The sequence below is a fragment of the Stegodyphus dumicola genome, chromosome 9 (assembly GCF_044657685.1).
Source record: "Stegodyphus dumicola isolate Sdum_Otavi_A_Nest chromosome 9, ASM4465768v1".
NCBI lineage: Eukaryota > Metazoa > Arthropoda > Arachnida > Araneae > Eresidae > Stegodyphus > Stegodyphus dumicola.
In genome coordinates this window covers 108,171,760-108,187,252 of record NC_140776.1, presented here as the reverse complement: position 1 = coordinate 108,187,252, position 15,493 = coordinate 108,171,760, and positions in this window count along the sequence as shown.

Genomic DNA, 15,493 nt, shown 5'->3' with positions numbered 1-15,493 from the left:
AAATGTTCTATCAAGTTTATCGCTTAACAGCTGCAGAGCTTTTCGAAAAATTTCACCATTTACTCCAACTGATTGGTAATTTATTTTTATACCGCCATCCTCATTGAAAAGCACGTGCGAAGCAGCCCTTTTGACAACAAACTACCCCTCTTTCCCTGAGCCTCGAGCAATGTAGAGGTGAGACAGACTGGTTGTTATGCAATAAACGTCACTTCCGCACGGAATCTCCACTTCATTTTCCGCCGACGGAATTTGAAGGGGTCAGACTCGCTCTCCCGTTTGCTGTGGAGTGGAAAGAGAATCCCGACTGGTTTTCCAATATCGATTTCGACAGGTGTCCAGACTAGACCCCCATATCTGTGATTGTCGACATACACCGGTGAGGGTCCGAATGCAAAGAAATATTCAATCTTTCACCGACGTATATGGTGAATGTTGACATTCTCCGGTGAAAGTCGACATTCTCCAATTTCGTTCTTTCACGGTAACATATACATTAATTTCAACTTAAATCTTAATTTGGAATACAAGTTTAAATGCAAGAATTATTCCAATTTGTACAAATAGCTTACTCAGAAAATATATAAAACCGCAGTGCTTTACTTCACTAGTGCATTCTCATTCGAATTGATGAATTTAACCCTTGATTTTGCCTTTTCTATATTTTCACCTTTGGGTGAGCGGTGTGATTGCATTCTAATTGACTTAATTATCGCGAATGCTCTTAACTATCTTGTAAAAATTCTATGTAATTGTATGCCAGTATTGAAAGAAACAACCAATCTGATAAGAAATGGATGTGACTTGTTTTGAAAATGAGGGGTAAAAGGTAACCAGCGAAGATATTCCGTTTGGCATCAGTTGTATCATTGTTGGCGACTTTATCGTTTGTGCTGGCCAAACAGAAAAGTACTGTTTGTTTCTAAATGTGGTTTTAATTTCACAGGTTTCATGCTTTCCATGTGCCAAGTTTTCACACTTTCCATGAGCCAAGTTTTCACTGCATTTAACACACAATGGATATTCATTTGCCATTGATAATGCAACATGTAAAACAGTATATAAAATAAACTCTTCATAAATAATTTTTCTCTTTATTTGATGCTGGTCCATCCATCCCGTTTCTCTTGTGAACATTGGGTACCTATTTTGGGCCATTTAACCATCATGAACAAAATTGCAACTAAAACAAAATTTCTTTTATTACCCTTCGAGACACTACTGAATTTTCTAATATTTAGGAAATGTTATGTGCTTATTTGACAACAAATTTGATTAGAAATAAGAAACATAGTTTATAAATGATGCGTATTGCAATTACAAATTGCATGCAAGATACTACTAAGATAGCCGAAAAAAAACTACATCTTAGCTGTGCGTATGCAATTGTTTTGAAATTCGATGCGAGCTGTTTGGAAATCATCAAGCATAACACACAAATCAAGTGGAAAGCAATAAAATCAAAATTAAAATATGGAAATGTTTAATTTAAAGTTCCTGGCAAATGTTAAAAAACATCCAAACTTCTCTTCAAATTCCGTATATCTTTTATTTGTCAAATAAATTTCTTTGAATTTGGTGACCTATCACAAATTTGTTCATGACTCCCAGGTTTAAATTTTGTAAAAATCAATACAAATTATCAATTGCATTTTGAAAAAAAAAGTGATTTCAGACTTGTCTTCAACAGAACAGCATGCAATAGAGTATTTTCAAAATTACGGGAAAGTACGACTTATGTGAAAATGGAAAACATTGGCTGTCTTATGTGAAAAGTGAATTACGGTTTAATACGTTATGTCCTTAGCTTGTGTATTTTGATTATCTAAATAAATAGAGAATGATCCATTTTTTTAAGCTTCTGCCGGAATAACTGCTGTCAGATCTATCCCATTTCAGATAAACAGAAAGCAAGTGTTGTATTCTTATTCAACAATTACAGTACTCTCGCATAATACTTACAACGAATGAGTTAGGCTATTTAACTAAAGTGCAATCAATTTTATTCCTTATTTACATGAATGACGTAACACACAATGCTGTGTAGGCTGGTGACCTAGTGATGATGACTCATAATGCACCTCTGCATTCAGGCATACACTCCTTACAAGTCATAGCTTCAGCAGGTACAGTCGGTCGCAAAAGTATTCGAACACCGATACCCTATCAGAAAATGACAAGATGGTGTTTTTTTCTCTCTCTCTCTCTGTGTCGTGTTATTCCATCTTAGGTTTTCTTCTCCTCCCCCCATCTTGGAAAAAACTGGAAAAAAATGGTCACGATCTTTCTTTGAAGGGGGGGATGCCATTTTGAGAAAAAGTAGACGACCCCATCTTGGAGAATGAACATAACCGCTCTACACATCCTTTCTCTCTCTCTCTCTCTTTGAATTGGGAAGCCATTTTGGGAAAAAGCAGACGACCCTATCTTAGAGAACGGAAATGAACGCCCCTCCCTCTCTCTTTGAAATGGGAAGCCATTTTGGGACCCTCTATTCTTGGGAAGGGAGAAACTGAAGTCTGCACCCCGCTGTCTCTGAATGCGGAAAGCCATTTTGGGAAAAGCGGACCCTCTTCTTCTGATCTTGGAGAACTGGAAATGAACGCTCTACACGATCTCTCTTTGAATTCAGAAGGTATTTTGGGACCTTCTAATGCTGGAAAACTGAAATGAACGCTCTACGCATTTTCTCTCTCTCTCTTTGAGATGAGTAGCCATTTTGGAGGATTCTCCAACCCCATCCTAACCTCGGAAAACTGAAATGAACGCTCTACACCTTCTCTCTCTCTGAAATGGGTAGCCATTTGAAAACTCCCTAACTTTGGAAAAAACAGAAATGAACGCTCTACACCATCTCTCTTTGAAAATGGGGGGTGCCATTTTGAGACCTCCCTCCCCTAAACTTGGAAAAAAACTGAAATCAACGCTCTACACTCTCTCTCTCTTTGGACATTGGTAGCCCTTTGGGGACCCTCTCCTCTTGGTAGAAAAAAGAACTGAAGTGAAGGCTCTACACAATCTCTCTTGGAATGGGATCCATATTTCGGGAAACGTGGAGCACCTCATGCTGGAAAACTGAAGTGAACCACCAAGATTGGACTCTATATAATATTTTTTATTGATATCATGACCCTCCTCCAATTTGTTAAAAAAATTGTTTTTTGTTTTGGTTTTTATCCCATTTCCGATGTGATTTCAGAAATGCAATTCCATAACAGTTCAATTTCATTCGAGGTTAACTGATCTACACAGTCTTTGACCCACCCATCCGTATGATTATTTTCTTCTTCCTGTTCCATCAAACTTTGTAAGTCCATATAATCATTCCAAACGGGAAGGGCTGGATCCTCGCAAGGCTGTCTTGAAACACTTGGAGTCTCTTTGGGATGAGTGGAGGGATCTAGGATGTCTGGACCCGGCTGCGAATCGGCCTCCATGATTTCTGGACCCGTTGGAACTTGTGGACCCGGCTGAAATTCTACCTCTACGATTTCTGGACCCGTTGGAACTTGTGGACCGGGCTGTGATCCTGCCTCCATGATTTCTGGACCCGTTGGAACTTGTGGACCCGGCTGTGATTCTGCCTCCATGATTTCTGGACCCCTTGGAACTTGTGAACCCGGCTGAAATTCTACCTCTACGATGTCGGGACTCGTTGTAGCTTGTGGACCCGTCTGACATTCTACCTCTACGATGTCGGGACTCGTTGAAGCTTGTGGACCCGTCTGACATTCTACCTCTACGATGTCGGGACAGGTTGGAGGAGGAGAAGAAGAAGAGGATACTGGAAGAGTTTCTGTCTGTGAGGAGTTCGAAAGAGGCTGCCTGTTTGAACAAGTCGGGGAAGAAGAAGAAGAAGAAGCTTCTGGGTTCTGAAGCGGATCTTGCACGCCAGGTAGGTTCCGGTAAGTCGACCGTTTTTTAAGAGGTAATTTTTTTTCTTCCTCCTCATCTTCAATCATGATGACTTCAATTTCATTCCTTTGCCGGGTCGATTTTGTTTCGGGCCATGACGGTTTGGTCCAGCTCCTCGTATCATCTAAGGAAGGTATGGGTAAAGGTGGCGGGGGGTTCTACTCTTCTTGAAACACCATCGGCGATTGGAAAGGAATCTCCTTTTCAATTGTTTCCAAACCGTCCACGAGCACCGATCGACGAGAAAGAGGCTCTTCTGGGTCGTGACGATGAGATATTGCGTTTTCGGGGGAACGACATAGTTTTGAAAAGGTCTTAGGATATATTTCTTATATTTCATCCTGTCGGTGACTTTAAAACTTCTTTCCTTCAGATTGGGGGACGATGATTCGTAATAGGTGAGAGAAGCGGCTGTGGTCTGAACAATATGAACTTCGTCCTCAACCGTCGTTCTCACTCCAAACGTAAAGTATCGTTTCGTGAGAAAAATATTCTTCCACCGAAAACTCGTGCGCGGATCCGTATATCGCCGGTCTGTTTGAATGGGCCGTCTCAAAGCTCGATCCATCCGGTTCCAAGAGAAGGGAGATTCCTCTTTCGTTTGTTGCGATTCGAATAAATTTCTGTATATATTCTGAACGAGCAGGTTGGAGGATTCGACATCTTGGTTGAAAGAAACGATCGCTTGATGAGCTGGTAAATGCGGAATAAATGTTGCACAATGGCACGCCAAAAAGATTTTCAGGTTGGCGATTTGCTTTAGCGTCTTCAAATCCTCCCCGTTCGAAATCCGTTGAATTGGAAAAACATCTAACAGCGACATGGCTCCTAATGGAAAAGAAATGATCACGCCCAGTACTCGCGCCTTCTTATATATACACACACACAGACACATATAGGCTCTATGACGTCCGTTTTATTTGTTTTTTTTGTTTGTTTCCCTCTCTCCTTTCCAAGAAATCTTATCTCCATGACCTCTTTTTCTTTTTAAAAGATGAATTTGTGTGGGAATGAGGAAGTGACAGTAATAATTTAATAAAAAAAACTAACCAACCATGACCTTCTTTTTTTAGAGTCACCCTTTCCATCCCAAGGACGTCCAGAGATAGAGGAAGAAGGGAGAGGAGGGGGGAGGTCACACTCTCTTTCTCTATAAATAAAAGGGGAGAGGCCCAAAGTCGTATTTTTGTCCAAGTGGATCATGAAGACGCATCCCCAGCTCACCACGTGTATTTCTTTCAAATATAAATATGTTGATCTTTCCTTTTATATCATCCAAGGAGTCGTTTACTTGAAAGCCTCCGATTTTTCAAAATGTGCGGGTTATCATATCGTGGGGACTTATCAAAAGATGCGGGATGAATTTTTGTCCGACGAAAACGTGTTGATGGCTCGTGACATTCCACCTTTGGATGCACAAATTTTGTTAATGAAACGAGCCAAATATTTTTACACGTCCCACTTTCTAACCGTCTCGCAAATGAATAGGATTATGGATCGTCTTGAGAAGACAAAAGGGATTCTCGTTCATTTTAGTGAGTGGTTGCACAAATGTCTGCACGAACCTCTCTCGATCGAGAAGACTGGGAAGAATGCCAATTACATTCTTCTCGGGGACTCTCCTCCTTCGTCTCATCTTAAGGAGGCCACGACTTTTGAAAAAATTATCGAGCAAGAAAAAATAGAATGGTGGAACAACTACCCCATCCCTCTCCCCGAGCATCAGGAGGAGCCTGTTCAGAAGAAAAAGAAGAAACCTTTCCAAAAGCCTATCATCATCCTCCTCGATGAGGATAAGTTGAAGCACGTTCAGATTCCTCTCCGTTTGTCAAAACCCGTCGAGGATGAAAAACCTCTCCCTTTCTCAAGACCCCTCGAGGAAGAGAGACCCCTCGAGAAGGAGAGATCTCTCCCATTGTCAAACCTCCTCGAAGATGAAAAACCTCTCCTTTTCTCAAGGCCCCTGGAGAAAGAGGGACCTCTCGAAAATGATGGACCTCTCGATTTGTCAAGACCCTTCAGGGATAAGGGAACCGAAACTCCTCTCTCTTGAACGACGAGGCGATAGAGTCAAATGGGTATTTGAATGCCAACAAGCAGGATTTGCAGCAGCAATCAAGGCACGAAGACTCTACTTGGGATGGGCCGCCCACACCATTACCGAATATCACGGCATCACCAGATGCTACAGGTGTCAGAGATTGGGCCACACACAGGCCAGCTGCAAAAGCCAACGGCAGTACTGCGCCTACTGTGGTGAAGAACACGGTACTCGAGAATGCCGGGCAGAATTTCCCTCTTGTATCAACTGTGGTGATGCAATCCATCGCATCGGTGCCAGGCGGGATCATAAGCACCCTGCCTACCACAGAGACTGTCCAGAATTTAAACTGGCAGTGCAGAGATACCGGGATTCAGTCCAATATTAGCATGATGGGCACTACCGCACCTCATGAGGAGCCAGTAAGCAGCAACATAAGACCACAGATGCCTAAAAGCATAATGAATGAAGTCAGACTACAAGAGTACACACCAATCAGTTGTATGCAGATAAATTTGCAACGGGCACACGCAGCAAGCGCCCATGCCACAGCATAGGCTATCGAGAACAAAATAGACATCATATTTATCCAGGAACCGTACACTAAACAAGGAAAAGTGGTAGGGTTCCCCCTCAAGTGGGATTTATTTCAGAAAGAGAATACGGAATTCCCTCCACGTACTGTCATCATCAACTGCAACCCGGCGTGGTCGCTCAGTGTCATCAGCCAAGAGAGAGATCACATCGCAGTGCTTCTGGAGACGCAAGAACTGCATTTAGTCCTCGTTACAATCTACTCCGCACCCACAGCTCCGATAGAACCAACAACGACTTTCATGGCATCCCTCCTCAGAGATTATGACAAGGTCACTATCATCTTTACAGGAGACTTTAATGCCCACAATGTGTGCTGGGGCTATGCGGATACGGAGCCCAAGAGCAGACACCTGGAAGAGTTCTTCTCGGCTCATAACCTGGTTCTCCATAATTCCGCAGATGCTCCACCCACATTTGATAGGGTACACGCAAAAGGCTGGCCAGACTTAACAATATCCACCCCTAGTATTGCCCCCATGTTACAAAACTGGGAATAAGTCTGTCCGATCACAATTATGTGACATTCAAAATTGCGCACCGGACAACTACTTCTATTATAAGAAGGTATAATCTGCCTGCCAACAAGCTGAAGCGATTCGTCCAGCGCTGTCAACACCATCTAGGCGAGTTGCGCCCCAGGATAGAGCTAGCAGCAACACAAGCAGAGCTCGAAGAACTTACTGAAAAAGTCGTCACGGTCATACAAGAAGCCTGCGAAGCAATTCTGCCGGTCAGAACCACCAAAAAGCCGCAAAGTCTGAGCTGGTGGACAAGCGACCTTAAAGTACAGCAAAAAAAGTGCCGTGCACTGCGACGCCGGCTTAAGCGAGATCGCCAAAGGAACGACACCGCTGACTCAACTCTCTTGATAGCTTTCCAGCGAGAAAGAGCCCATTATAAAAGGATGGTCCTACAGGCAAAACTCACCTCCTGGAGGGCTTTCTGCACAGAGAACACAGCTCCCTTTGGCATACATCACAAGCTGGCGACCGGGAAGATGTATGCTCCTACTAAGTTTCACCTCCTCCATGCAATGACAGAAGATGAAAGCCCCACGGTCAGCACACTGAATGCGATACTAGATGCAGTGTTCCCGCAGGATGATATGACAGGAGATACAGCTGAGCAACAACAACAAAGGACTACGGCAACAGATACTTCCATCCCAGATGACAAAGATATCACAGCACAGGAATTGATACAAATACTACGCTGCCTCCCCAAGAAAAAAGCTCCGGGGCCGGACGGAGTAAATTATAACATCGTCAAGGCCGTCTTAAGTGCAAACATTGAATTCTTCACTTCACTCCTGAGCAGGCTTTATAACACGGGTACATTCCCGCGGTGTTTCAAAGTAGGGCAAGCAGTGTTCTTTCTAAAGAAAAATAGAGACCCCTCCAATCCAGACTCGTACAGACCCATCTGCCTCTTGTCTGCGTTGGGGAAGGTGTACGAAAAGATCATTATGAATCGGCTGAAGCATCACTTGCACCTCACTAATTACTTAAGCCCTAATCAGTATGGCTTCAGAACTGGTACATCAACGGTTCATGCACTGGCAGAAATCAAAAACGAAATTTATAAAAATCAAGGGAACGGTCACCACACGGCGTTTATCAGCCTCGATCTAAAAAGCGCCTTCGACACGCTGTGGTGGCCAGCCATACTCAATGCGCTGGCAGAAGCCAAATGCCCATCGAACATGTACAGAACAATCCAGCACTACCTGTCAGACCGAAGCGTCATAGTCGTCCACAACGGAGGTATACTCCAGAGGAGGCAATCCCGCGGATGCCCACAAGGCTCATGCGCGGGCCCCCAACTCTGGAACTTAACTTTCAACAGTATTCTTTCTGCACAGTGGCCGGAGCATACAAAGGTTTTAGCTTACGCGGACGACGCGGCCTTTATAGTAAAAGGTCGAACGAGAGAGGAACTACAAGCGAACAGCAATCAGACCTGCTCCCTGTTCAGCGAAAGATGCCAGAAGATAAAATTAATAATAGCGGAAAGCAAGTCACAAATTCTGCTTTTTCCCAAAAAAGGAGGAACGCTGGTCAGACAGCCTCGCATTACCATCAATGGCCAGCGGATAAAAATAGTTAAGCAATTAAAATATCTGGGTCTACTGTTTGATAATAAATTGAACTGGATCCCACATGTAATTGATCTCAAAAAACGTACCGCGACCATTGCTAAGAACATGCGGTTAATGCAGGGTCACAGTTGGGGCCTCAATCCGCATATTCATAAGATCATCTATCAGACAGTTGCAGAAAAGATTGTAACGTATGCAGCGGCTGTATGGGCCCAGCCGATGCAAGGTCGTAAAGTGCGGCATCTTTCAAGTATACAAAGGCAATTTATGTTAAACATCACGAGAGCCTACCGCACGACAGCTACTAGCGCACTGAACATTTTAGCAGGTCTCGTTCCACTTCACATCAGCGCCGAAAGGGAGGCAGTCCTGCAACAAGTTAAGCAACTGCGGCAACCAGCCACTTTATACGAAGAAACTTACTGGCCCAGAGATTATGAAATTCCAGCCAATCCACTTGAGTTTCACCCAGCACAGCAGAGCGTAGGAGTACGAATCAACCTCAAAGGGCGACCTGAAGATATGAACAGGTACAATACCCGTATCTTTACTGATGGGTCAAAAATGGATGGCAACGTCGGATGTGCGTACGTAATGTTTCAAGGCCAAGAACAGGTCGCGCAATGGAAGGGCCATCTGAACAAAAACAACAGCGTCTTTCAAGGGGAGGCACTGGCAATTCAAAAGGCAGTACAACATATTGCTTACCATAACATCAGGAATGCAGCAATAGTTTCCGACAGCATGTCAGCCCTACAAGCCATCCAAAATCCGGCACACACGTCCACAATTATCAAAGAAATTCAATACCATCTAAGGCAGACAGAGCATCTGCATGTTCGCCTGGCATGGACGAAAGCCCACGCAGGAAACACCTGTAACGAGGCAGCCGACCTCCTCGCGAAAGACGCAGCCCTCAACATAGAAGCAGAGGAATTGGAAATTCCATGGCCACACTCTTCTTTGAAACGACATCTCCATCTGCAGGCTCTCGCTAAGTGGCAGGAAGAATGGGACACTGCACAAACAGGCAGGCGTACACACTACCATCTAATGTACGTAAACCCTGCCCGGCTCTGTTCTAATACGCACTTGGTGCGCTATATCACGGGCCATGGACCTTTCCCGGAATACTTTGCCAGGCATGGCGTGACTGACACAGATCAGTGCAGTTGTGGCCACCTGGGTACTCCGGAGCATTATGTCACAACCTGCCCACTTACCAGCGAACTGCACATACGTATTCCAACTGTCAATACGCAGGCCTTCTGTAAATTCATGATTAAGCAAAAGCACCTTTGTCGACAGATCATTAAAATTACGAATTTACTTGCCAGACACGGAACTGACCTTTGCGCAGTTGAATAATTAGTGCAAGGCCACATATACCACGTATACGCAAGGCTAAGTATACCGCGTATGTGTACATGTACTGTTTATCCGAAGCGTACCGCAACATCTCAGCAGTACTAATCAAAATTCAAGCAATGTAAATAATTTAAAAACCATTATATAAAATAGTTCATGCACATCAGCAAGTATGCGCGAACATCTCCACTAATTTAACAGTGAATATTAATATGGATGACGTGTCAGACAAAGAAAGTACCCAGCTGACTTCAGGCTCTGCCTAGACCTGAATTGCAAGTGTAATACTACCCAATGCCCATCCCCATTAGTGGCTGCACAACCTAACTGCTTTAAATACGTGTATTTAAATGTAAATGTCGCATCGGATGTACTGAACAGTCAAAGGAAAATATCTTAGAATATGTATGCAAAAGCATATGTACAGTACAGTCTGCGCATACCGCAGTGACATAGCAAGATGCTCCTATGAACAGTAGAAATAGATAAGGGTGGACGTGGTGCTGTACTGATTAATCTTTACGGCAAAGGGACAGTGCCCACGTCCACCGTCACTTATCACTTATCACTTATCTCTTTCTCAAGACTTCTCGAGGAGGAGGAGGAGAGACCACTCCATGTCTCAAGACAGGACCCCTCTCTATCTCTTGAGGATCCGAGGGAAACCATTCCTATTGAAAAACTATCTATCGACGATCCTCAGAAAAGATCTTCGGATGAGACTAGACTTTCATGTAGAAATTGAATCTGCCACAATCATCATCATAATAATAATATACCTACCCCCTCTCAACAACAGAATCCTACAACATTTGCAGATAAATGCATTCAAACCAATCCCTTTATAGTAACCCTTTTGCTTGGAGAACCCGTGCATTAGCCTCGAAAAACGAGATTCCAGACTGTTTCTATGACCAGAATGTTAAGCCAATAGATAGGTCTAGCTCAGAATTTTCTTTTTAACCCTTAGCCTGTCGAGTGATTATCTGCGAATCTCTTTAAAACTGTCGCTAGTTTTGGACCGAACTTCCCGTAAAATGTCGCGAAAATAACCCTAAACCTCTGAAAATTGTCAAGCAGTTCTTTTGTTATTTCCCATCCCTCCCAAGAATTTTACTTCAATGATTTCGCTAAGTGAGATTGATTGCCATATATTGTTCGGTACCTGTGAGCTCTCAAGAGAATTGCAAAAGGCTAGACTCTCCGTGATGTCCGTCTTAATGCCGCAGGCTACAGCTGCGAAACTTGAAAGTTTCCTTCTCTTAAACAATCCTATCTCTACATATCTTCTCTACATATAATAAAAGAAAGAGTCTGTCTGTGTGTGCGCGCCTTTCGTTCGCGCTGCGCGTAAGCTAATAGACCCACGGCTACGAAATTTTGTACATAGGTACATCTACACAAGAGCCAGAGCACTTCGAAGCGATTTTTTCGAAATTCGAATTCGAATTTTTTTATTTCATGTTTTGTAACGAAATCGTGTCATTTTGAATTGGCATTTAATGGGCTATAGGAAAGTGAGATTTTACTCTACACACTCCATTTTCACATCGTCATGAAACGTAGGCACTTAGCTATTTTACGAACTTAAAATAAATTTCGTGTTTCAATAAATCGATTAAATACGAATTTATTTAACAAAGGGAGCTTAACACTTTTTCAATGGGATTTTTTCTAAAAAAGTTTATTTTTAAAAATGTATAGATTATTTTTCTTTGATTTTTGGACACGTTAAACTTTCATCCTTGCGAATGCTTTTACAAAAAAAATTTTGGAAAAATGATAATATTTTGTATTTTTAAAAGATTTTTTAAATGAAGCTTCCGAGTATTCCGAGTATTTCTCACATCTCACATCTTTAAAAATGTGATTTGGGCAACAATTTTCCTGTCTTATTGTTGTTGATAGATTTTTGATGAAATCCCATCATTTTGAATAGTTTCATTCTTTTAGAAATATGGGTTTGACAACAATTTTTCATCGTATTTCTTATGTCACTGTTTTTAAGAGATTGGCATATTTCATTATCATTTTTATATAAATATAATACATTTTTAATGATTTTTTTTAAGTTGGTTAATTTTTTAATTAGGATAATTAATATTTGTATTAAGGGATATAGCTTATTTCATTGTAATTTTTTCCCTTGAAAACATAAGGTAAAATATCATTAATTATAGTTTGCTTTTCAGAATTTTTGGTTTTTTGCATTCCTTTATTTTATTTATTGCTCATTTCACTGTTTTTAAGATATTGAAAAGTTTTGACTGATTTTTTTTAGGAAACAAAGTTATTAACCTCCTTTATACCATTTGAGTTCTTAAGATTTTGCAAAGGGAATTTGGTTAATTTATTTATTAGGATAATTAATATTTGTATTAAGAGACATTGCTTATTTCATTGTAATTTTGTTATACGTAATAACTTTTTTTATGAAGTTGTTCTGCAGAGTAAAATCCTACGCAGTTTTTAAATTTAACGTTTGGAGTTCCCTTCAGCCATTTTTCCGGTACATTTAAAAGCCAGACGAAGGCTCGCAGCGAAGCTGATAGTTTTCAAATAAATTGGTTTTAAAATTTACCCGGTTAAATTTTAAATTATTACGCATTTTTAACCTAAGTAACCTAAATCTGTATGTCACTGATTATCACCGGAATTTCAATGCAGACTGATTAAACTGCTATCACTAAAATTATATTCTGACAAATATCTGGTGCAATTTTCATTCCTTCTGAGATATTGCTGAAACATTTTGTATTATTTCCGATTTTCTGTATTTTTGTCATTAATTAAAAATCTTTAAAACCTTTTGCATTTTCCTATATTCTTCAACTGCAGGCAACTAATAATTATTTTAAATAATTTCTTTTTTCCTTAATTATTACGTAGTTTTAAGAGAGTAATAAACGAAATATTTGGGTGTTTTTAAGGGTGGTAATATTAATATTAAATTTGCATTTTACTTTTTCATATACATTCAAGATATTCAGAAAGGGAATTATAACATGAAACCGTTTTCAGTGTATCATAAATTTATGGATTCAAATTAAAAATTCTTGCTTTCCTGTCCAAGAAACACTAGTAAATTTTATCTGAAATAGGAAGGATGAGACATATTAATAACAAACAAAGCAATTAATTTGGAAGTCAAAGAACAAAAATCAGCGTTATATTTTCAAATTTTCACAGGACTAGTTTCGATGGTTTTACCGAACCATCATCTTCAGCTGCAAAAGCACAAATGAACGAGATAAGATATAATGAAAATTAGATTGTGAAAATTTGAAAATATAACGCTGATTTTTGTTGTTTGACTTCCAATTTAATGTTTGTTCGGCTTGTTATTGTATCTTAATTAAACAAAGCAATGTTGTTACTTATTAGCTTACAATATAATTTATTCAATATGGTATTTTTGTAAAGAAAGAGTGTTGCTGTACATTTGGTAAAGTATAAATAAGCATTTCATTTAATAATTATAAAAGTTATTAATTATTTAATAATTAATCATAAGAATATGAATAATTAAATATTTTTTCGGAGATATATTTTCCGGCGATATTTTTTTTCTAGGGATCCCAGCATACATTTTTGAAGCATTATGCTCTAAATAAATGTCTTGTTTAAACATAGCATTTATTGTTGACAAATCTCCAACCAAAGGAAATACCTTACTAGGGAGGATATTCAAACAAAAATTTTTATTAGAATAAATATTTTCGTTATTTTAATACTACTAATAATATACAAACATTAGTTTAAGTTCACTATAGTTGAGTGAATAAGATTGCTGGATGTTGGTATTTTGTTGTTGGCAATCGAACAGTTTAGCTGCTTGTGGTATTTATGATTTTCTCGATGCGTAACGTGAATTCAAGCCAATTTTATTTAGAAAATTGCCCACGAACGTGTTCTCTTAAAGCAGATAACCCATGACTTCTTAAAAACTGTAAAATATAATCTGTGGATATTTTCCGTTATACGATAACACGAAGAAAATGATTTCCTATACGAAACATATGATCAGCGCTGTTATTGCCCGCCGTTTAATTAAATGCATCCATCTTATTCCTTACAATTAATTTTACTTTTTCAAAGAAAGTTTGATTTCAGTAAAATGTACTATTTACAATGTGTAATTTTATTTTGCTCGTTTTTTATGCAAATATTCAAATTCAGATAGATATTGCGTAAGTTCAGAAAGCCAACTAGTCTCCAAGCGGTAAGATAGCTGAGCACCGGTAAATTCTAGCGGCTGCATGGGAGGCTTAGGGGTTTTTCATAAGTACAATTGATTGTGAATTAACAGTTTGTTTCCCACAAAAAAAAAAAAAAAAAAAAAAAAAAAAAAAAATCTACTCTGAAGACTTCCTTTCCCTTAGACAAATAGGTCCTGTGTGCTTTATCATAATCCAAAATCATAAGCGTATAAATCTTTTATCATAGCCGATGATGACGATAAAATATTTTCTATCTGATGTGTCAAGTTAGCATAATTGTATATTTCTAACGAAAATTGTTTGGCTCATGTTACCCTATAATGAAAAAAAGATTCAAATCGGTTTTTAGCTTAAACAGTATTTTCATTATTAATTATATCACGAATTTTATCAATAGTATTCTTAGTATTAATTGCAGGCATGTATTCAAGAACATAATATACACAAAGCTGTGTCTAATGATTACGGCTAATTTTTATATAAAATTTTATAGTATAAAAATTTAGATTCATAGGTCAGCCATATTTGAAAGAGTACTTGTGTATTATAAGAAAAGAGAGAGAGAAATTTAAGAATAAAAAAATTTACCACGAAGTAATATAAAAATGCAATAGAATACAAAAGAGTACAATACTATTTCATGTTTTGTGGATATACTTGAAGACAGAAACATGTTTCAGCTGTATTCGTTCATCGGAGAAAAACTTTTCATATGAAGCTATTTTTTTTTCTTCAAATCTTTCACTATACAAGTAATACAAAAGCAGTATAGGAATTTCTTTTCTTAATACCCAACCGAAGAGCTGAGGGGACGTACAATGATTAACATACAATGAGTGCCTTGAATTATTTTGCTTTACATGCAGTTTCCTTATATATGTAAAACAAAATAAATTTTCACCCATTCCAAGATTTCAAGAACTCACAGAGAGAGAGAGAGAGAGAGAAATATCTATAACAAATTTTATTGCTGTCTGACTTCGGGAACATCTTCCAACTCAAGCTTTCAAGCTATTCAAATACGAACGCTTCTCAGAAAAGCCATTTGGACCGCATCTGCTTTGTTAAAGAAAACCTTTTGGGGGTAAAATCATATACTTCATCGGGTTTTTCAAACAAAGCAGTCAGTGGTCCTGTTACTACCTGCTGACCTAGAGAAATTTCTCAGAAACTTTTGTTCGAAAAAAACGAATTTCATATTTTTAAGAATTTCCATTCTGACAGCAAGCATTATTTTTCATATATAGATGAAAA